Consider the following 25,467-nt stretch of genomic DNA (forward strand, 5'->3'; position numbering starts at 1 on the left):
AATTTGTTTCTTTTAGATGAACTAACGGCTGTATACTTCAGAATTAGTTATGTCTGTATTTTGATTGCACTTTATGAAATTAACAAGTTTTGTTTACTTGTTTAATTTTTAAATGTCTTTATTCAACTCAGCAGTCTTTAACCAACATCTAACGCCCCAACTTCTAATATTTTGGTAATCTGAATGGAATTACAGAGGACAATTAATGCTATTGTGTCTGTGATTATACACTGTAACCCTGCTGTATAAACCCTGTGCCATGCAGGCCTTTTGAACGTAGTGTGGTGCATCCGCAGTCATTTTACTATGTCTCATTTACAAAGGGTGGATAAAATTAATTTCGTAATTGAATTGAATGACTGTGATTCTTGCAGACTCATTTGAATTCAAATTAATGTTCAAATGTTATAACGTTTGCACTGAAGTTGCAAGTCTATCAGTTACTCTGTCCATTTTGGTTCAAAGGGAAAAGGGGCGCTGTGTTTAAATGGAAGTTAATATTTCTACCCCATTGTTGCAGAATCATTGACATTAAATGATACCATGAATAGTACATTGCGACAATTTTGATGATTACTAGTAATTGAACAGGTAATTGCTTCTATTACTTTGGTAATTTGGAAATTCTATTTCAATTATGAAATTAATTTGAAGTTGTCATAAGAATTGTTCAGATTTTGCCCCATTTGTTGTGTCGATCACAATGTTTTCAGCAAGAATACTTACTTGCAATTGCTTTCTGCGCCTCCATACACCAGATTTTTTTTGTTTTGATATCACATTGATTTAATCAATAAGCTTAAATCCTTACTTTATTCGTCGTGACGTTTGTTAAAACTGAAATGTGAAGCCAATCGTGATCATGATGCTATTATATGATTTCGTGCATATAAGTGACTTATTCGTCTATCAGCAAACTGCACCAGGGTTAAGGACATCCTGACTCGTCCATCTTTGTGCCAAAACCTCGAAAATCCGAAGCTCAAGTCACCAGCTGCGTTAGGTATGAGAGTGGGCAGTGTGCAATATTATACATTAATTCTCGTAATCGTTATTGTCATCCAACATCAAGTAGTTTTTCATTTTATTCAATGCTTGACCAGCTGGGAATTTCAAGACTAGGTAGCAAATCATAAGGTGAGAGAAGAGATATCAGAAGCAATGTTTTATTTTTACCCACGAGATAGTTGGAGCGTGGAATGAACTTCCTGAGGAAGTGACTAATGTGTGTACAATGCAACACATAAAATATATATTTAAAATTGGGAATGGTTATGTGAAGCGGAAAGGTTTGGATGGATTGTAAGTCAGAAATAGGCAGGTATAACTAGTTTAGTTTCGGACCATGTTCAGACTAGATTGGTTGAACCGAAGGGTCTGATTTGTGATTTATGCCTCTGTGAGTCGATAACTCTGTGAGACTAATTTTGCCAGCATTGGACGCAAGAAGCTGCACTAATTTCAATAGGTTTTTATCTAGCCGTGTTATGTGTTTATAACGCATTGAACATAATAGAGTTCCCACGACTGTCATATAAAAATACACCATGAATAAAGGACGATAGCACTATCTGTGCATGCTGTTACTTCACTTACCAAATGTGTGTATTGACTAGCTCCCAGAATTAAAACCAAGAGCTGCATTCCGTATGCAACTGAACACCTTGCCAACTTATTTCCTCACACGAGTTCTGATGAACAAAGTTCAAACTTACGTGTCAATTCGAGCCAAACTAGAAAGCTTTTGCTTTGATCCTTTGCAGACAGCAGATTGTTGCTTCAAAAGTTGTTAATATTGATCGGAATCATTTGCTCAGAACTATATTTTTGTTTCCATAGTCTATGCTGAGAACTTGTTTCACCTTTGGCAATTGTTCGGATCTTAGCTGATTACTTTATATTGAATATGTTTGAGTTAATGAATGTGCTTAACAAAGAAAATCTATGGTGATGAAATAAGTAGACTTGCCGTTTAGAAAGTGTACTGATCATATGAGTGATTTTCTAAAAAGTTATTTTCTTCAGTATCCTTCTTTTATAATGCTACGTGTTATTTTGCCAGGTGCAATAAATTTATTTCACATCAAAGATTAACGTTTTAATGATATTACTGCAGTTCCAACAGATGCTTTGCATATTGTTGTCATGGAAGTGCTAGCCAGATCATTTTCCCTACTAATTGCAGAAAAATAACATATTTATTTCCGTCTCCAGTTTCGACATTAACATTTTGTCTTAGATTTTTTCAGATTTCTTCACAGTTGCCGTTGATAACATGAAGAGACCGAAAATTGTCCAACTGATTGCGTACTGCTACTCTATTCGATGGCAATTTTGCTTTAATTTTGATGAACTGCACCAACGAATTACAGGATGACAATTATTCAATTCGTTTTCAAGTGTGAGATTTATTGAAGTTGTAGCTTTGCTTGGAACACATCGGTGATTTGAAAATTTGGTATTTCCAAGCTAACTATCTCACTATCTTTGTTTGATAGTGTAAAAATTGCAATACTTGAGTCTATGAGATTACACAACTCCGTAAATCTCAATTCTTATGTGAAACAGCGAATCATGGGAGATTCAAATACTTCTATTTCTAGCCAAGCTGAGCTGCATTGATTATACTTTTAACTCTGTTATATCGTAGATGAAACATTCTGTCACAAAATCTCTTTCATGTATCACTGGTAAGAAAATATCACATGTCCATTCATTCCTCTGTACTACGATCATAATTGCAATCCGAGGGGAAATCCGAGGGAAAATTGCACAATCCGAGGGAAAATCTGAAGGAAGGTGGAGAAATCATAATTTGCACGCATTTTTTCAATTCCTCAGTCATGTCAAAATATATGCAACATTCCAATGTTTTAATGCATTTCTTGAAAATGTTAGAAGAATGGAGACAAAATAAGCATCTCTTTTTTCACTGCAACTTTTCGATTGGCAGCATTTAATCCTAAAACATGGACAATGATTCAAGCATGCGAGGGATTCTTTTCACACTGGTGAGTATGCACACTGCATCCCTGGAGGTCTATATTCCTGTCATAGTTTGGGAAGCACAGTAGTCCACCATTGAGGCAATAGCTTCCTTGTTGCATGAGAAGGAGAAAGTGCACATATCTCACCAGAAAACGTATGTGAACTTTTGGAGGGATTCATGGCATAAGGATTGATATTGTCCATGAATGTGGAACGAAAATGATGTACGACCTATTGCACAATCTTTGAAATCAACTAAATCCCTTACTCAAGGAAGCTAAATTTTAATTTGAGCTTTCGTTTAAAAACGCAATTGGATTGCATTGCTTTATTTATCGCTTCGCAGTTCCTCTGTTGGACATATCCTGATGCTAACAGTGGACAGCGTCTTTTGGAATCCCAGCTTTATGTTTCCTTTGATATGAATCTAAGAAATGTAATGCTGACTGGACCATGGGCCGTTTTGTCATTAGCGAGGGGTAGTAGAGTGCTTGAGTGTTATCATGCCCTAAAAAATATAGTCTTCAAGATCTTTGCCTGTTCATTCACAGCTGAATAGGGGATTCAATCTGCGTTATTTCCAACACTCGAAAACATAAACGAACGAGTCAGGCAAATGTTGGAACTGAGCCCTCCCAATCTAAAATTAATTTCACTGCATGACAAGCACTGAACAAGATGGCGGGTTTCTCTATTGGAAGACCACAATTTGACTAGAGAAGCATTATTTTGTGCTCAAAATTTCCAATGAAACCATTGCTCCAATTATGCAAAAAAACGTGAAATCTGAAATCTCTCAGGTATCTGCATTTGTAATGTTTAATTAGACTTGAAACAATTTTGGTCATGCATCTTCTAGTAGTGCTCAGAATTATTTTCGAATCTTGAGATTTTTGCAATTTGTGCCGAACAGACAGCTTGGGAATGTCAATTTAATTACATGTGATTAGTTACTAACCCAGTATAGTCTCTGACTTCAACGGTGAAAATTGGTGTGGCAACGTTTTAACAGTTTTATATACAACTGTGACATGAAATCTTGAATCCAAAACATTGATGCACCTATGGATTTCATTGTGAGTATTGGGAACATTTTTTGATTTCATAATTGTAAAATTTCAACCATTTTTTTGTTTATCATATAATTGAAAATGTAAGCAAATAACATAAATTCAATCCATTTTGCTTGTCCAAATAGATTTGTACTAAATATGTGAAAGGCTCTAGCCGTATTTATTATTTTATGGCATTGGTGCCTCCCCATGTGACAATGCTATCACTTTCAAAAGTTATTTTGTGGCTTTGGATTCGGAGTTTCTCTCTCAAAGGCGGTAAATGGTAATTCTTAGAATGTTCTATTTCAGCTTTTGAATTCACTTATTTTAGAGAGGTTGTCCCTTTTAATATTATTGGCTCATTCAATCACTAAACGTTTTCTGCAATTGGAAGTAGTGACTTCAGAAGTTTCATTAAAAGTGAACAAGCTAACATTTTTGGAAGTATTAGATAAGCTGGAGTTGGTCTGTGAGGCAATTTGGGGAATTATTGCATCAATATCTCGACATTTCAAATTCCTGAAAATTCAACACAATCGTTGGAAATAGCAAAAATGCAATTGCAAATGATACATATTGATTTGGATGCAAAAGAGAAAGTAACAAATAGAAAGAGAAAAGGACATGAAACTGTATGAATTACGAGTAAAAGCAAAAAACAACGGAAATGAGAGGAAAACCGTAGCAGAGGAAAGAGGAAAAAAAAGACTGAATGTAAACTTTCACAAGTTGCTATTTAGAGTAGAGTATCGATTTAAAGTGAAGATAGATATTAGGCTTAGTGAGGAGGATAGTGACGATGAGGAAAGCCATTGGCTTGGCAAAAGGTCTTATAGTGAATTGTTTTATTATGTACAAGCACAATCGAAATTCGGCGAGAAGATGCAGAAGTCTTTTCTTAATTTCAGTTGTGAAAGTGGCTTAACAAAAGAGGTGGCTGGTGACTAAGTTGGTACTGTTAATCTAAACGAATTTGAGAGATGGATCTCGTGGCGTGTTTGTATCAATAACTGCAGAGTTATATGGGCATCATGATGAGGTTAAGAATGCTACCTAATATGCCTAAAAGCCAGTGCCAGAAGCCTAGATAAGTTGCAGGAAAATAAGTCGCAACTCTGGTCAAACCACTTCGAGTTTTAAAGAATCAGAGAATGGATTGCAGATAGATGGACAAAAACACTGAAAATGCATCCATTATATGACGTACGCAGGACAACTATTATTTTGGAGGAGGGCAAAAATCACTGCATGACGTAGTGCGAAATCATATGAAAGAGCAGAGAGTTGCAACTGTTAGAAAAACAGCTGAAATGGCTGATAAAGTTGAGTTGTCTCAAAAATCAAAGTTTGGCTTCTGACATCAATTTCTTTCTAGGTGATAAGAATTGGGAAAAGAAAAATATCCTCAGATCGTAAGGAAAAACATATCTTATTGACTATAGTAAAGACAGTATATGACAGGGTGAAAAAGAAACCCATGAAGGGGAAAGCTTAGATGTTCTCACTGCAATAAAGTAGACCATTTCAAGTCACGTTATTGGTGGTCAAACAGCACTGGGAAAGTGGATGTTGGAGAAACAACATGAGCTGGAAACGTTTATTGAAGTCGAAGACAAAAGCATTGTTGAGGCATACAAAAACAAGCTGCATCAGAACGTATAATTTGATCAGGGGTTGTTTACTCTTCCTAATTGATTTACTTGCAAAGGCAAGATTTACTCACATTTGCCAGCAGGAGCAGGGAATTAAATTACTAATAGACAGTTTGAAAAGTTGGTGTTATATTGAATTCGTGGTGAAATGAGAAATATTCCATTCTGTAAAGTGAAGTTGGGGTGCCCAGTAAAAGGTGAAGAAATGTTTGTAGGACTGCAGAAGGTACGTGTGCCTCCAGGAATATAGTTTGTCCTTGGTAATAGCGTAGCTGGAACACAGGTAGAATCGCTGCCTTTTGTGGTTGCATGGTTGAGATGTTACGAGAAGGATATTCTGGGATTATTTGATTGTGTGATTGCAATATCACAATTCCACGAACTGAAACAGGAGGAGAAAGCAAAGAATAAAGACAGGGACTTTAAAATGCATATATTAGATACCTTGTTTGATGAAACAGTTGAGAAAAACAAAAACAGAACAGGAGATGAATATTTTCAAATTCAGGAAATGAACTGTGTTATAACAGAAGAATGAAAATCTTAAGCAATTACATCCAAAAGCATACACAGAAGAATAATCTGAGTGTATCACCGACATTACTGCCATAAAATTGACCTCTTGATGAGGAAACGGAGACTATTACATATACAGGTGAACCTGTATGGGCAGAGATTCATCAAGCGGTACCACTTGTACGTTACAGAAAGGAGATTTTCTGTTTTGTGCAAGAATTACGATTACAAGGAAATTTAGGAGAAAGGAGGACTCAAGCCAAAACGTAAAACATTTTTCTTACTGGTCATGATTGTAGAAGGAATTTGCAGAAATGTGGCAGTGATTTTTGGGTTTATGCAACAAATGAGGCAGTAAGAAATCCAGCATCAGTCAGAGCAAGTTCGGCTTTTGAGGAATTTTTACAAGTGTTCGAACTGATTACATCCGCCTAAAACGATTGTAGGCATCAGTATTTGTTAACCATAATGGATGTATCCAGTGCATACCTGAAGGAAAGTCCATTATCCAATGTTAAAGCTAAATGGAGTGCAAACCAGTAACTAAAATATCTCGTGAGATAGGCATTATTTAGAGAGACAGATTCAGATAAATGCCAAAATTTACATTAAAATTAACCAAGTTTGTTATGTATGGCATAAAAATAAAACTATTCAATCCTACTGTGTGCCAACGAGAAATGCACGGAGCATCCAGTGGAGGCACTGGAACGGGTGCAGAGGAGGTTTACCAGGATGTTGCCTGGTATGGAAGGAAGATCGTATGAGGAAAGACTGAGACACTTGGGGCTGTTTTCATTAGAGAAAAGAAGGTTTAGGGGTGACTTGATTGAGGTGTACAAGATGATTAGGGGGTTAGATAGGGTTGACAGTGTGAACCTTTTCCCGCGTATGGAGTCGGGTATTACAAGGGGGCATAGCTTTAAATTAAGGGGGGGGGGGTAGATATAGGACTGAAGTTAGGGGTAGGTTCTTCACTCAGCGAGTCGTAAGTTCATGGAATGCCCTGCCAGTAGCAGTGGTGGACTCTCCCTCTTTATGGGCATTTAAGCGGGCATTGGATAGGTATATGGAGGATAGTGGGTTAGTATAGGTTAGGTGGGCTTGGATCGGCACAACATCGAGGGCCAAAGGGCCTGTACTGCGCTGTATTCTTCTATGTTCTATGTTCTATAAGGCCAGTGGCATCAGACTTTAAAGAACATATTAAGAACTTATAATCAAGATCCCTAGAAGACTGACATCAATGAATTACAATGTTGCTTTTTGCAATTAGGGATGCAACAAATTAATACACTTAATTCCATCCATTTGAACTCATTTGTGGACACGAAATGAAACGATCACTGATATTAATTAAGGAGAAATTGATGAACCAGAATTCTGAGACCACACATTTCGACTATATATCAAATTTTAAGAAAGATTATATTGAACGCGTTATTTGGCTAGACAGGATTTACATGTAGCACAGCGCAGATGAACCAGGCAGCAAACAATAAATGAAAAAAATAGCAATTTTGCTAGTGGAGATAAAGTGTCATTGTTACATCCAATGAGAGGTAAATCCTTAAATGCAAGTTTTTGCCGACCTTATTTAATTTGGAGAAGGTTGAGTGATTGGATTATTTGATAAGTATGGCAGATAGAAAGAAATATCACAGAATGTGTCATGTGGATGTGCACAAAAGCTATTTTTGACTGGGAAGTAAAGCAAAAGGTTACTGGCTACATCACAAAGTGAAGAAACAGGCCCAGTGGATGCTGAATTGAACTTTCATCAAATTAAATTGCAACAAGGTGAATTCTCAAAATTGGGAAAAAGTATTCAGTTACTTCCGAGAGGAAAATCTAAATGATCTGAAAGAATCATTACTACTGCATTTGAGAGAAATGTGGCAATAAACCAGGAAGTATTTCTCTAGTTACATCTAATATACAACATTTCTAATAAACAACATCATTAATGACTTAACCCTCTAAAGTTGGCACAGTTTCAAAAAGAGATTGAATGCATTTTCAAAGACAACAATATCGTAGTGATTTGCAGGGACTGGAGCTCATCCAAATCAATAATGCCTAATCCAGACGGCTCCCAATGATTATGTATGGACCATTTAAAAGTCATAACAATCTGATTTGTGCCACATTCACTTAGGGTAGACTGCCATGAGAACATGGAACAAGTATATTACAGTTTTCAGTTGGACTCAGTCAGAGACATTGGTAGGTAACTTTATCTGAAACAGTGAAGAAAATTTCAACTCCCGTGACACCAAATGAACTATATCAACGCAAAGTCATGTTATTTTTTTATGAAAAATGGCCTAGTCACATTTCCATGACAGCCGGTAAAGTTGTTTCTGGAGTAACCAATTGAATGATTTGCAACGACGATCTGATGGTTTTTAGTTACACGTGGATGGAATATTTGCAGCATATGTTGGAATTTTTCGATCGATTTCGGGAGGCAGCCATGGTGATCAACGTGGTTAACTTTGAGTTTGCACCAGCCCTAGTCACATTCCTGAGCCATGTTATTGTACAAAGGCGCAAAGCCCCACGGGATGTGAAAGCCACCATTATTAGATAGATTTCTCTGCAATGACCAGACAGGGCAGTTCTAAGATTCCAGGGGCTGATTGCGTTTTATCAGACGTTCGTACCGAATTTTAAAAGGTTGGTCGCTTCAATAATTTAATTTCTAAAGAAGTTTGGAAAATTCCAGTGGACGGTGAACTGTCAGAAAACATTTAAGAGCCTGAAAAGTATCTTGACTACTGTCCCAGTGCGAGTCACAAACAATTATGTAAAGCTATTCTAGGTTTATATCAATGAACTGTTGTGAGTGTCAGTATGTTACTCTTCCAATAACACGGCGAGAAGATAGCAATACATATTGGGCATTTTTTCCAGAGAATCGAATGATAATCAACAGAAATATTTCACGTGTGAGAAGGGAATTATTAGCTTATTTTGGCATTACAACGGAGCAACATGCATATTTTCTATAATGAGTGACATCATCTTATATACTGATCCAAATACAATAAGGCTTTTGAAGAGATTTAAGGACAAAAAAAACAGATTGTTTTAATACGTATTTTTTTCCGGTATTTAAGTTATTTTATATTCTTTGTTTCTTTGTATTTGACCTACGGTTTTTAAATAAATTGTGTTTTGCTTAATGTCGTGAATTCTGAATATTGGCAGCGCATTAGAACACAATCTTTGCATTTACCTTCAAAATAAGAAAAAAACTTCCAGACTAGGCTGCATTTAAAAAATATTTTGAGAAGGCCTGGTTTGATCCACAACACTGAATATTTTCTAAACCTTAACCTTACAATGCACACTTAATTTTCAACTGTTTCAGTTGTTGCTTTTTTAAATTTAAACACAAGCAACTGTCACGTAATATAAAGCAAACTATCGGCTTTACTGAAACGAGTCGACCTTTTTTATTTTTCTCTTCGATACAGGGATGCCAGCTGTGGAACCAATGCAGACTTCAGTCATTCCAGCAAGATCTTCGTTCCTCATAAAAGCAAATTGAAATGTAAATTTATAACGTTAACAACAGCTGTCAAGCTGGAAGGAAAAACACGCTAACAATCACGCAAACATGAATAATTACCAAATTTAAGTAAGAAATTGAAAAAAAACATAGTATAAATTAGACTTTGAAACAGACATTACCTAAAGTTTTTTCCAGCAACAATTTATCTGTAAATGATCATGAATATCAATTTAAGTATGGAACGTTCCGTGGCAATTAACAAAAGATAAAGCTTGTTCTGAGCATAATTTCTAAGGTTACTAGTACTTATCCAATCATTGACATGGCATCAATGTGAGGAGTATAGTTTAGCAATATCGAATTTTGGACTCAAAATTCAAATAAGAACTCAGCTGGGCTGACAGCATCTGTGAAGAGAGAGATTGAATTAATATTTCGAGTTGGGTACGAGTTCCTCACAGCTAAGTAATCAATGTGTGTTTCAAACTGTGAGCAGTTCACTGATGAAGATATAATAATTGATAGACTCAAATAACGTCCCTGAACTTCTTCATCCATATCTCTGGAAAAAGGCAATCTCAGAATTGTGGTTACATCACAAACATAAGATTATTTCGGTGGTTTATAACTTTTTTGCCAAAGATTCGCGTTTTTGTTTCCTTATGTAAATTCGCTCTCAATATGTTTTGGAGGGTGAAGCAAATCAAGCCAAACATAACTCCACCACCTATGCAGATGCAACCGGACAACAAGTTTTAAGGAATTACAGATGGGTCGCATTCTGTTTCACCTTATTGTAAATATGTCTTCACTACACTGAATGCCACCACAAACTATAAGACAAAAAAGAAATAGAGTTGCTGAAAATCTCAGACGAAGATGTCCATTTCAAGAAACTGAACATGCCTGGCAGAAACTTTGGAGACAAAAAGAGAGCTAGTTTTTCGATTCCAGAAATCTTCTTGGATGCGATTGTTTCTCTACAAATGCTGCTAGACATGCTGGTTTCCTCCAGCTCTTGCCGGTTTTATTTGGTTTAGACAACCTTACACCAACAGTCTCTGCTATTATGCCAGAATCCGTTGTTGCCACACCTGAATGCATCAGGTAGACGTGCGGAAATTTACCGAACTCACTCGTGCTGAGGTCTTAGTATTCAAACAGCCTCGATCACTGAATCACTATGTTGATACACAGCATTACTTCATGCAAGGCAGTTCTGTCGTCCTGCACTATTGCGAGCATGGTTCACAATTCATTCTAGTTTAGGTCAAAATACTCTTCTGAATTCGAGTGTCCACACTGAAATTTGCAACTATATTATTTGTAACGTAAAATAATTAACAACATGCACAGGAATACATCTCACACTGCAATTATACGTTAGCAAGGCACATCACTAAAGTGATTTCAAGTGACTGAAGGCAACCATTTTCACAGAAAAAGAAATCTGTCTGACATAAAGTGAAAGTACAAAACATCTCAAATCAAATTTCTTAAGTGTTCCAAATATGAAGTAACTAATAACTGACCATGGAATATTTATCTCAGCATGCACAGTCTTATGATAAGAACGAAGTGATTTTGTATCCAGAGATGTGACTGCATAGCTGATTGAGAATGTTGACAACAATTATATCCACTTCGAAATTTCCATTAGAAAGAAACATTCAAAATGCAGTATTTCTTGAACACTGCAGATGAGAAATCGTGAAAATCAACTCTGAACTGATGGAATTGGAGAATTTTCTGAGGTGTTTACGACATTAATCAATTTCAATATTTGAGGTGAACACGTCCTTTCAGGAAAAGCATGCAGCCCATAAAGCAGACAGCTAAATACATTCATTCTCCCTTTTGACACCCACCCTCTAAAGCTATACTTACAATGCCTTGATTTGTATGACACCTGCCAGAAACCATGAAGATATACTGACGTAGGCACCTGTTTGCAAGATAAATCAGTTTGATAAAGGACAGGTCTTTGCACCATGTAAGGACGCAATTCACATAGCACAATTGAATGACACAATAAGTTAGTATCATAAAATCCTTATGCACTGGATGCAGGGCGGTTGGCCCATTGCGTCCACAACAACTTTCTGAAGAGCGTCCCACCTGGAGTCAATTAACTTGCATGTGCCTGGACACTATGGGGACTTCAGAATGTCTCATTAAACTAACTTTCAGATCTTTGGATTTTGGGGATACGGGAGCACCCGGGGGAATCACAGCCAGAAGTGCTAAACACTGTTACAGTTTCTTTTTATCGCTTTACTTTCTCCTCATTCCTATGTTTCAAAATGCCCTCGTGTATTATTAATCACATTAAAGCTCCAAGTTTTTTTAAAAATTATTTTCACTTCATTGCTTTTCAAATTGAAAACTAGAATCAACCGTTATTTGATTCGTCAGCATGATATATGCATCTATGAACTTTTCCAAGGGATCAAACACAATCTCCCTCTGTATTCAATTGAGAACCACTCGATACTTTCTGGTATATATTTCTATGCTATTTGATATATTTGCTTTGAATTTTCGCACCATATGTTTACATTTTTTCTCATTCACATCATTTCTAACCAGCCAGTAAGAGCTAATATCTGAAAGTGATAATCGTTGGAAGAAGGGGAAAGAAAGTCTATTGTCTTCACGCTTAAGTCCATCTTTCATCACTAAAAAATAATGCATCAATGAAAACATGTTGAAATAAAGCATAGATCCTATTGAAATTGAAATTAAATACAATGCATGTCCTCACGCTGTTGTAAACGCTGAGAACTAAAAAAAAGGCAGATGCCGTAATACTTCATCATTTATACACAGAAACGTGATTTCGTAGCCCAAATGAATGTAATACATAAGGAAAAAGTGCGGATGGGTTTTGGTAGAATTTTCCTGATGACCAGAATTAAGTCAACTGCTAATACAATTATATTCTGCAGAGTCCTCTAGAAAGGTGACTTGTTAAATAAAATCTTACATCGAGAAAAGTTCCCGTGCCTCGCTAATACTCGATGAATACCTGAATGAAAAAAAAAAGCTGTCGACAATACTTAGAAATCGCAACAAAATAAATTTGATTTTATGTGTTTAGTTATGACATGTTTGATGAGATCTAAAAAGTCCTTTCCGATACAAACAGTCGAACTAATAAATCGTTGGACATAAATTTCTACATGACATTAGTGGCATATCAACATGCAAGCACATATTATAATGATGAGTCATTGCGAAGTCAATGAATTTGAAGAAAAATGTACTGTTTAATCCCCATCCTCTCTTTTAATATGTTACTTGTTATTTGAACATATTATGTAATGAAAATTTTGTATTTAAGTTGTAAACATTCTTTACATTCTTATGAAAAGGTAACAAATGTATAAACAGTTAGCCAACAGTTTGTTTCTCTGCTGTTAAGGAACGTGTGAACAGTGTTCACAACGAAGTGTGGTTCTGAAAAGGCAAGTGGTAAGTCAGATGTGTCAATGAAATTTATTTGGCGCCAAAGAGTAACAAGAATATTAATGGATAGAACGGAATTAGGCATGAGGCTAAACAGTATAATTTTGCAATATAATTGAGAACAAGGACTTTATGATTCTTTGAAACGAGAGAGTAGATAAATTGAACATCACCTCGAGGAAGGGCTGGGATTGAAAATCGTGCAGAATGCATTCATGGAAAATGAAGGGAAACAAAAATGAATTTGTCATCATTATAGCTGATAAAAAGCAGTGAAACTATTTCAATTAGAGTCGTCAGTGATGGTTGTGTAGTCAGTGAGGAAAAGGAAGAGGAACTTGGAATTAAAGCACCTAAAGCAGAAACGCTGATTAATCGCTTTCTGATGAACGTACAGTAATTTAGATTGTTAAAATACATGCCTTATTCCATCATATCACACTAATGTTCAGTTCCAAAATTAGCTTTGTTCTGGACTTGCTCCCTTGGAACAAAGAAACAAAGATTGAAGAAGGAACTGAGGGATAAAAATAGAATGAATAATTTGACTGACTTAATGAAAGCTGTGAATACTTTTTTCAATTGAGCATTTGTCTTTTTGCAGCTGGACAGGCAGACGAATTTATGCCAGTCGTGCAGATTCATCATGACTTTGCTCAGTCCCGTTAAACCAATGTAATATTATTCTTTGAAAGAACGACAAATATTATAGTTAAAGCAAAATTTTCGATGTGTTGCTTTTGCATTTCAAGTAAGCATTTGTCAAGGTGGCAAGTAACATTCAAATGCACAAATGATAGGCTATGACGATCGTCAATAAGAGACAATCCCAGAACGACCCCTTGACATTGAACAGTGTTAGCATTACTCAATCACCCATGATCAATAGCATGGGCCTTATGACTGACCAGAAACTGAACTGTTCTCATCACATAATGAGTGGCGACACCAACATGACAGAGGCTTAGAATAATGCATGTCCTAACCCCCCCATGTCTACCCATCACACATAAGGCACATGTCAGACGTGTGATAGAACACTCCTCCCGTGCCTCAATCAGTGTATTCTCAAAATGTATAAGACTTCTGACAACATCCACTTTGCAGCAGGTCGCTTGATTAGCCCTGTATCCACACGCATCCACCCAATCAATCACCAATATTCAGTAACAGCAGACTGCATAATATAAAAGATGCACTACAGAAATTCAATGAAGATCCTTAGAGAGCAACCTCACGACGCACATCCCTTCCATACAAATGGATAAAGGCAGCAGATATGTGAGAATACCACTAACTTGAAGTTCCTCTCCAAACCACTCACCATTCTGACTTTGAAATATATCTTCGCCGCTTCACTATTGCTTGAGTAGTTTCTTGGATTTCCTTCCCGAATAGTTTTGTTGATCAACCACAGCAGGACTTCAGTAATTCAACAAAACTGTTGCTCATCACCTAATTCTCAAGTGCAGCTATTGATGAACAGTAAGTAATGGCCAGCTAGCGACCCCCACAAATGAATAAGTACATTTTAAAACGTTTGCCGACTTAAACATAAGATTGCATTGTACCAGTTTTTTGAAATCATTGTCATTCGTTAAGAAAAGTATTTTCTGATGTCCAGAAAACCACTTGTGCACGAACGTTGCATTGCAGAGCAACATGTGACCATAAGAGGGAATGGTATTTGTGCAGAGTGAAGCCATCTGTCCCATCGTATCTGATCCACAAATCGACTATGGCTGATAAGATTCACAGTCCAATTCTCTGCATTTTGCCTGTAACCTTTTCTGCACTTACTTTTCAGGAACAGTTCCATGTCAACCAGAAATGCCATCAATTACTGGATTTCCACGGTTATGTTCAGCATTGTGTTTCATAGATTAATTACCCTCAGTCTGAAGAAATTCTTCATCATCTCACTTCGAGAGAATTGTGCCTTCACTCTGAATGCGATCCCTCGGATCCTGGCTTCTCCTAACGTCGAAGTGTCACCTCTGTATCCAGTCCATCTGGGGCCCTGTTGTGAGTTGCAACAGAACCTCTCTCATCCTTTTCAATTCCAGTTTTTATTGACCTGAAGTCTTTAAATGCTCCTCAATTGTCAATCACGTAAGTCCTTGCAAAATTCTTACAATCCTTCTCACAAACACCGTGACTGATATTTTCTTGGATATTGGGCACAACATTTCTCACGCTATTCCAAACATGGCCTGACTACACCCTTGTAGAGTTTCTGTCATATGTATCTGCTCTTTCATTCCAGCTTTCTTGAAACAAATGTCAACATTGCATTTGACTTGAGAACCACCAACCCGAATCTTCATTTTGATCTCAAGTGAATCCTGAACTAAAACTCGGAAGTGCCTTTGTACTTCAGAGTTCTAAAGCATTTACCAGTTTAGAAAACGTAATATGTCACTATCCTTCCGAGCTAAGCGCATAATCTCATATTTCCCACAATGCATCTATCTGCAAAGTGTTTGCTCATTTTCCTATCATGTCCAAGTCATTCAATAGCCTCTACACTTTCACAACAATAATTGCCCATCCACGTATCTTTGTTCCATGTGGAAACTTTGCAACAATGCCCTCAGTTCCTTTATGTGCATCGTTTATGTATAATGCAAATAATGCGATCCAAGCATTGACCCCTGTGCAAATCCACAGGTCACTCATTGCAATCCTAAAAAAGCACCTTTCTACCTGTACTGGCTGCCTTCTACCACAGCCTCCACTGTAGCACATTGTCAAAGGACTTCTGGAAAGCAAAATATACCATACCACTGACATTCCATTGTGTAAATTGCCAGTTTTGTCATTAGGAATTCTATGATATTCATCACGTGTGAGTTCTCCTTGATAAAGCTGTGCTTTCTCCAACATATTATTGCAAAAAACCCTCAAATATTTAGAAATCTCATCCGTAATAACGGATTCTAAAATCTGACGAATACAACAGGTCTGGCAAACAGCTCCATAGTATTTACCACCTGCAGCTGTCCTTCCTTAAAAGAGGGAGTTTGCTTAGCAGTTTGCAAAGACGCTGGCCTGTTCCATTACTCCAGTGGTTCCTCTACAATATCCTCAGCTATCTTCTCAATTTCTTATTTGGTAACACATCCGATACGGATAATTTGTCTATCTTCTGATCTTTCACTTACCCAGCCATTTCACCCTGGTGTGGCCACTATGCTTACTTCTACGATGACTGCCTTGACATTCTGATAATTTGCTGGTGTTTTCCACTCTGAGAACTAATGCAAAGCCCTTATTCAGTTTCTCTGTTATTCCTTTGGCTCTAATTGCTACTTCCTCAGTCTCATCTTCCAATAGTTTATTTTCCATTGTGGCCTCTCGCTTGCATTTAAAGTCATTCAAACAAAACTGTGGCAAAATTCATCTATGTTAGTAGATAACTTAATCTCATAACAGATAAACATCTCCCCTTCGTCCACTGCCTCTTACGTTGCTATCTCTGTTTTTCAAACAATTCCTATTTTCCTTCATTTTCTGATTAATCCTCATCCTGGTTTAAAATCTTTTTTCTGCATTTAAGCCGTCCCGGACTTCCCTATCAGACATGAATCACTTAACTGCCGCATCTTCATTAGAATGAAATTCTTGTCTACCTCCAGCCTTATCCCCGACATTGCAAGCATTGCTTGTCCACAATCTTCCGTGCTAAGCTTCCTTTATAATATATTCTGGATAGTGCCACCCTCACATATTTGAAGACAGGCCTATTCATTTGTGATTCCATCGTCTCTGTCCTACACTTCAAGATGAATATGATAACAAGTGTATCAAATAACCTCGGATGTTTAGTTCTCAACAACAATCCCCTTGCAACAATGCGTCTGGGCTCCCCATAACTTTGCATCTGTATTTTCCAAGCTGTGCAAATGCTCATTTACCTCGTTATGTATACTGCCTGCATTTAAGAACAGCACCCTCAATCCTGCACTGAGTGTGTTCTTTTCAAAAGTTTCTCCTTATCTTTTGTGGCTGAAGTTCGAGTCCTGATCACTTCCACATCATTGAACTATTAATTATTCTAAAAACGTACTTCTATTGAACCCTCCCAATCGTACATTTTCTATAATCTTTTGCATGGCACTGATCTCACTCTCCTACTACTTCGTTTAAAGTCTATCAACACTTTATTTATGTGATTCGGAAGAAACCTGGTTCCAGGATGATTCAGTTGGATCAAGTCGGATCAGAACAAATGTTTCGTTCGACACTACTGATGAGAATGTCCCACAGATTTGGACCCATTTCTCCATACCAATTTTTAACTGGCAGGTTTGCTTATTCAATAATGATGATACTAAGACAGAAAGGAATTACAGGGAGTCGGTCATACCTACGTTACAGGAAAAAATGAAGTTCATCAGAGGAAAAGAGAATACGCTGAGAGTGCAGGGACACCATGTGATAATTCCCATCAAAACTAAGTATTCCATTTTTGATACTGTTGGCAGGGACGACCAAACAGGGAAAAACCACAGCGGCTATGTTTATGGCACTGAGACTGGCTCTGTGTCTCAGAAAGGAATGGGGGGAGGGGTATAGGACAGGTGTAGTGACAGGAGATACAATCTTGAGAGGAACAGAAAAGAGATTCTGTGTTCGCGAACGAGAATACTAGTTGGTCAAAGTTTGGGAGAAGATTTGTAGCTCGGGTGATCGTTGTTGTAGTTCTGTTCGCCGAGCTGGGAATTTGTGTTGCAGATGTTTCGTCCCCCGTCTAGGTGACATCCTCAGTGTTTGGGAGCCTCCTGTGAAGTGCTTCTGTGATGTTTCCTCCGGCATTTATAGTGATTTGTATCTGCTGCTTCCGATCAGATTCAAGCAATAAGCACATCGACCTGGACCCAATATACTGTTTCAATCAGATTCAATCAATAAGCACATCGACCTGGACCCAATATACCGGCCACTGCAGTGGAGAGCTGGAACGGACAACGGGAAGCGGCAGATGCAAATCACTATAAATGCCGGAGGAAACATCAAACAAGCGCTTCACAGGAGGCTCCCAAGCTCTGATGATGTCACCAAGACGGGGGACGAAACTTCTGCAACACAAACTCCCAGCTCGGCGAACAGAACCTCAACAATCCTAGTTAGTAGATTGCTTCGCAGGTACCAGGTTCAATCATATCTCCAATCGAGACGACAGTAATCTAATAGGGAGGGAGAGCAGTCACATTGGTTAGAATGACATCGGAAGGGAAATGGAGAAGATACTGAAAAGAGAATAAAAGACGTTAGTTTGGAAGCTGGAAGGCAACACAAGTGGATTATTAATCTCAGGATCGCTACCGGTTCGATGTGCTAGTGAGGTTAGGAATAGAGAGCGAGTGCAGATGAACTCATGGTTTCGGGGCTAGTGTCGGAGGAAGGTCTTCAGATATGTGAAACAATGAGATATCTTCTGGGGAACGTTATTAGAATACAAGAAGGACGGGTTGCACCTGAACTGGTGGATGCACGAATATCCTGGGTGGAAAGTATTCAGGAGGATTCAAACTACATTGGCAGAGGAGTGGGAACTTGAATACATATTAGATTATCGGGTATGTAGTAAATACCCAGAGGTAGTGTGCAGAAAGTCTGTGAAGAGGGATAGCAACTTGATCAGATCAAAGTCACAATTAGTGCGATAGATTGAAGTGTGTATATTTTAATGAAAGAAATGTCTAGAATAAGTGTGGCGAACACAGAGCAGGGATCAGTACTTGGAACTTTGATGTTGTGGCCACTACATAGACTTAGGTATCACAAGAGCAGGAATGGTTGCTGGGTGTTTGAGAGTTTAGATGTTTCAAAATGAATTAAGGGGGACGGGAATGTAAAAAGGTGAAGATGTGGCATGATTAATCAGGCGTAGTATCACAGCTGCAGAATAGAAGGTCGTCGAGGGGGGTTTGTCTCCAGAGTCAGTATGGGTGCAAGTCAGAAATAGGAAAGGAGCAGTCACTTTATTGGGAGTTTTCTCAAGATCCCCAGTAGCAATATATCCACAGAGGAGCAGATTCGGAGGCAGATTTTGGAAAGGTGAAGAAGTAAGAGAGTTGTTGACATGGGTGCCTTTAACTTCCCTAATATTTATTGGAACCTATTTAGCTCAAGTATTTTGCATGTAGCAGTTACTGTCAAGTATGTTCCAGAAGGTCTCTTGACGCAGTAATTAAATATGAAACTAGAGGGGAGACCATATTGGATTTGATGCTTTGCAAGGAAACAGGCCAGTTTTTAGTGCTCTTGGTGAGAGAACATTTCAGTGTGGGTGATCCAAACCCCTGACATTCAATATACTCAGGCAGAGGATAGGAGTAGGTTCTAAGAGAAAGTTTTTAATTGGAGTATGGGGAATTACAATGCTGTGGGCAGGAACTGGGCGACTAATTTGGGAACACGTTTTCTCAGGAAATTGCACAATAGAAATGTGGCAGGTATTTAGGAAGAAACCGCTGATAGCGCTGTACAGTTGTGTGCCTGAAGCACAGAAGGGATGGCACGTTTATAAACATTGGGTGAAAAGGGATGCAGAACCTACATTCAAGATGAACGAGGAAGCTTACTGAAAGAAGGGGAAGTAAGGATTAGAAAGGGCTTGTGAGGGTTACAATGTAGACAGGAAAGAACTGAAGAATGAACTAAGGAGAGCTAAGAGGAGCATGAAAACGCTTTAGTGGGTCACATTAAGAAAAATCCTAATGCTTTTTACCCTTACGTAAGGACAAGAGGATGGCCAGAGTGAGATTTGGGTCGTTCAGAGATTGTGGACAGAACTTGCCCTTCGTGTCAGATGAAGTGGGTGAGGTCCTGAAAGAATACTTTGTTTCAATGTTCACTACTGAGAGAGACGTTGATGTTACCTTGAACGGCGTGAAACGGGCTGATGCGTGAGAGCACGTTGATGCTATGAACGACGATATGCCGGAAATTTTGAAAAACACCTAAGGATAGATACACCCCCTTAGTCAGACGGGTTATACCATAACATGTTGGCGGACGCAAGAGAAGCGCTTGTTGCGCCTTTGGCGATGATCATTGCGTTCTCACTGTTCATGGCAGTCGTACCAGATGATAGAATTGGGAAAATTATGGGAATTACAGACCAGTAGATTTGATGTCAGAGGTGGACAAAGTATTGGGGACGATTCTGAGAGAGAAGATTGTAATTACGTGGAAAACTATAGTTTGATTGAAGATAGTCCGAATGACTTTGTGAGGGCAATTCATGCAAAGAGCCGCCCACACGGAATGAAAACCTGTAAGCCTATAACTTCCATAGCTAATCCATCTGGCATGCACTCTCGGGCATGCTACCGGCAATAAAGTACAGTTATTCAATCTAAACTGCATATTATTGGACTGTGGGAGGAAAGTGCAGAACCAAACCACACCAGAATATGCAAAATCCACAGTGAGATTCTCCTGAGGCTGTAATCAAAAACGGGTTCTTGATGCTATCAGGTAATACTGCTCGACATTGAACCACCATGACACATTCAACAAAACAAGGCATGCTCAAAGAGTGAAGCTACTTCTGCACTACGTTCTGAATTCGTCTTCCTGCCTGGCTCATACTTGCAGCCGACTGTACCTAACCACTAACATCATTCGAAATCAATTTAAGTGTTTTGACCCTCTGCTGAAATACTGCATCCAGTAACACACCTCTACCTTGACATGACACTGCGTTTGAAGCTCAGACTGCAGCAAATCATCTCTGAGCCAGAGTGTCGTAAGTGTCTTTCCCCATCATGAATCACAATATAGTCCACCAGTTCTCGTGCCATGTAGTATCAACACAGTGCCTTGTTCAGAACATATTTTATTGAATTTTTAATTTGATTAAGGATAGGTATTCTACAATACTGTAAATATTTCCCACACTTACCTTCAAATTGACAGCAGCCAATAGTTTCGAAACACGTTGTCAGATATCATCAACCAATGAACATTTGGCGTATGATTGATATCACGCATTTTTTATCGGCACCTGATCCTCAACTCCAGTTTATCCTACTCAAATCACCTTAAAATCTGTGCGTCAAACCATATCTAGCAAAAATTCCTCTTACCATCTGCTATCCATTTCCACGTTGCCACAAAATTCTCCTGACTTCATTCTCAGTCAGATTGTGTTTAATGCTTGATGAATCGTTTCTTCCTGATCTCGTGTAACTCATTGAATGTGAATTTTCAATAGGAAATTTCCCAAGTAGACTTGAGCTGAGCCGAAATGACTCGCACGTAGTTCAGCTTCTATTGTGATTATCACATGTTAACGTTCAAACTTGGCAGGATTTGACCACACATAGAGGGTATTTACAATGGCACAAGGAATGGAATTGTAAATGTACTGTGAAGTCAGCTTGCCATAATTTATTTGAAGGAATGAGATGAGAGGAGAGGCGGCATGTTATATAGATATTCAGCTAATTCCGAAATAGGTAATGATTTATGCTTTGAAACGGATAGGAAGATGAGACAACCAAATGCCAGATAGAAGATAATGCGGCAAAATATGATTTTCTTTTTCGTTTTAATGATGCTATTCATTACAATGGGACTAGAACATAAAAATAAGATGGCATAAATCATGTATTCAGGACCTTGGTGAAACTACACGGAATGTTTATGAACGTTTTTATTTCGGAATTGAAGGAAATTATAAATATTTTTCAAGTAATTCCGAGGTGTTTTAGATTGATAACATGAATCCGGTATTTGCATTTTGGAGAAAACTTGACCTGTTTTGGTGTTACTCTGTCTTATTAGGGTGGGTGAGGGGCTGGTGTACTGTTGTATGGCTAATGTATTTAGGGTGTCCATTATTTAGAAAAAGGTTGAAAGGAGAAATCTTTCAAAATTATAAACATAACGACGTTATGTTTGGTTCCATTTGTAATACTAATTAGTGATCCTGCCATCACTTCAGACAGAGTATCAGCTTTCTAATTGGCTATAAAACTCACCACATAGTTCGGCACAGAAAGCCTTGGGAGATGGTTGTCGGACTCAAGGACTGAGACCAGTAGTGTTCGACAGGTTTCAGGAGACTCTCCCTTTTTGCTTGATATTTGTATCAATAGGTTGTATTAGAATATAAGACGAAGGGTTAGTACGTCTCTGGCTGACACCAAAACGTTTGTTGCCGAGGAATCTGAAGAAGTGTCATAAGGTTAAGAAGAGATACTGATAAACTGGGTCAATGGGCTGTCGACTGGCAGACAGACGTTAATTTGTATAAATGCAAGGTAGCATTTTGATAAAGTAAACAAGGCCAGGATTTATAGAATTCATAGTACGGCCCAACGTAGTTGTACAGGCCAATCAGACCTATGTGTTTAGGTGAACAATTCTTAGAAATCTGCGCCACTGTAATATGCGTTTCTTAAGAATGTCATGCTTGCCTACATTGCTCAGATATTTGTGTATAGGACATGGGACATTGAGGTTCACTGGACTTCGGTGAAGCCTCTTATGGGGTAATCTAAGGCAGTTCTGGTCGCCCTTTTTACCTGGATGTTGCCGGGAATGGATAGTTTACGATATGAAAATGCATTGGATATGATGGAAGCATTTTCACGGGAGCATCGGAGAGTAAGAGATGATAGATTAGAAATGTTGGCGACATGGGGTGTAGATAATATGGAGAGCAACGGTCTTTTCGCTAAGGTGGGAAAATTTTAGATGGGTGACATATTTCTAATGCTGAGATAAGAAATATTTCAAATGATATGAGCAGCAACCATTTTTTACAGAAAGACTGATTAGTGTGTGAATGTGCAAGGAGACGTCATGGGCGCAGGTACAGTGACAAAATTTTAAACACATTTGGATAGGTACATGAATACAAAAACGGTTTGCAGAGGTATGAGCCAAGCACAGGAAACACCTTTACATTGGAATCGCGATTGACATGGGGAGTTTGACAGAATGGTCTGTTTCAGGTTCTGTCTGCCCTGTTTTTCCTGCACGTAAGGAAATTGGAACTTCATTTGGTGGAATTTGGAAAAGAAAATAAACCTTCACAGATGTTTGAAACTCAACTTTATTTTTTGTTTTGACATAGCGCACAACTTAACACATCATGATCCTTGCCAGATTGTAATGCAAAATGGTGCCAATGGCATAAATTCAATTCCTATGGCGCCAGAGATTACCGTGAAGGATTGCACTTCTTAACCTCCCCGTCGCTAGAGTAGTTATCACTCTAAAGTTAAACGACCTCACAATTGGTTTCTCGTGATTGATAATGCAAAATGATTGCGTGGCAATATTGTGGCATGCTTTGCAACGATATTTACAGTTTGATGATTTGTATCTTTGGAATTTTTCGCTGTCACCGGACGGTGGTGATTACGAAGTAGAAATAGCAACAGATCGGGGGGGGGGGGGGGGGGGAATGTTGTTGAATGGCAACAAAAGCTAGCCTGATTAAACGACTTTTACTGCTTCAATTTACTGTGAACATAACCAATATGGAGTTTGAGCATTAATATCAGAACAAATAAAGTGGAATTCACAGCTAATCTCACTCGCTATTTTTACCTTCAAAAGATTTCAGTTGAGAGATTAGTAGGAAAAAATGCAGAATTGTACATCAGTTCCTCATGGTCAAATTTAACCTCTGACACCAAATAATAAGAGATACATGACAATACGTAAGGACAACATTATCGCATTTGTTCAGTTGAGAATGGTTGTTGACTCACCATCGTTTTGAGACTTTTCTTTAAACTCTACGAATTGAAGAAAGGAAACAATATGAGTTATCCCAAGAAAACGCCTACAGAATACTTTTGTTGAGTGCTCAATAGAGCATGAGCGGTTAATTTTCATACGATTACCTTTCTGACATTGTTGTAACATGTTTTCTGCAACAGAAAATGCGAAGAAATTAATGCATTTTTAAAATCTAAATATGACAAGATCAGAATTGTCACTCAGTTTCATGTCTGATGAAGGAATACATTTATTCAAATGCTTTTCTGATGAGGCATTGCTGTGTCATGATGTTTCTGGTTAATCAGCTCAAACATTTCTATGTAACATAAATCTGTTGAGGTTATAATGAATAACCATGTTTTAGAAAATTAGGTAGCTTAACTTTACAGAGATGTTCAAAGTGAGATATCATCGTAAATGCGAGTGATGCGGAAATGAAGATTCTCTGTCAGCGATACAAAAGTAAAAACGTTCAGATATCTTTACATGGTGATGCATAATGGTACAATTATTTTACGAAGAAATATTGAGGCAAGTGTTTCGAATTGTGTGCTCAAAGCAAATCAAATAAGCAGCTTGCGAGGGTTTTTTTATTTGAAAGGATACAACTAGACAAAATGAATGCAGTAAAAGTGTCACAGAGGCATGTTTTTTCGTTTAATCTTTCGGCAGTTACTATGGTCTTTGATGTTAAATGGGGAAGCAGTTATTCCAGACTCTGTAAGAACCAAAATCCCGAATTATCTTGGCACTGCTGGAATTGTGAAAAGGCTGCTCTATTACAAGGTTATGTTGTACTTGTTTTGTTTTGTATGTCGAAAGTGGATGTATAAAACAATTTCAGATTTGTCTTGGTTCAGGCTACTTTGCTAAAATCTAACAGATACTGCCTCAGGCAGCAATCGAAGAAAAGAACAAATCATGTTTTTTTTTTCTTCTTTAAAACATGCTGGTGCAATGAAAGATGAGTGTCCACTTTTACTGAGTTCAGGGATATTTGAAGTCTGGTTTAGTTTTAGCAGTCAGAACCTGCTAGGGACACAGAAGCAACGATACTGAAGATAAGTCCCATGCTTCAGAAAGTCATCGCAGGGTGATTATCTCTCTCTAACATCTCTACTGGAAGAACTTGGGATGAACGTATCTTTTTTTTTGGTTTATCAATGGGTACATGTATGTGGACGTTACAGGAAATTGGAACAAAATCATTAAATTATGATACAGTCATTCGAGTTTTTGGGTTGATTAAGTTGTTCTATATTCTGGTCTCATTCCTTTGTGTTTAATGATATCTTCTGTAAATGAATTCTGTTTAGTTTAATACTGTTTGTTTAGAGCAGCTGCATTCCACATTCCACCTTATACCCGCCTAATAGAATTAGAAATGTTCGTGTCTTGTCTAACTTTGTAAAATGTTTTGATAGTATCTGGTCGGATCCATAGCAGGTTGGAGGTTCAACTGTTATTAGGGTTCTTGGACGCAAGGGCAGTAACAGTGGTCAGGACCAGGGGTGTA

The sequence above is a fragment of the Chiloscyllium plagiosum genome, unplaced genomic scaffold (assembly GCF_037043375.1).
Source record: "Chiloscyllium plagiosum isolate Xiang-an unplaced genomic scaffold, Cpla_swu_hap1 HiC_scaffold_38, whole genome shotgun sequence".
Taxonomy (NCBI): Eukaryota; Metazoa; Chordata; class Chondrichthyes; order Orectolobiformes; family Hemiscylliidae; genus Chiloscyllium; species Chiloscyllium plagiosum.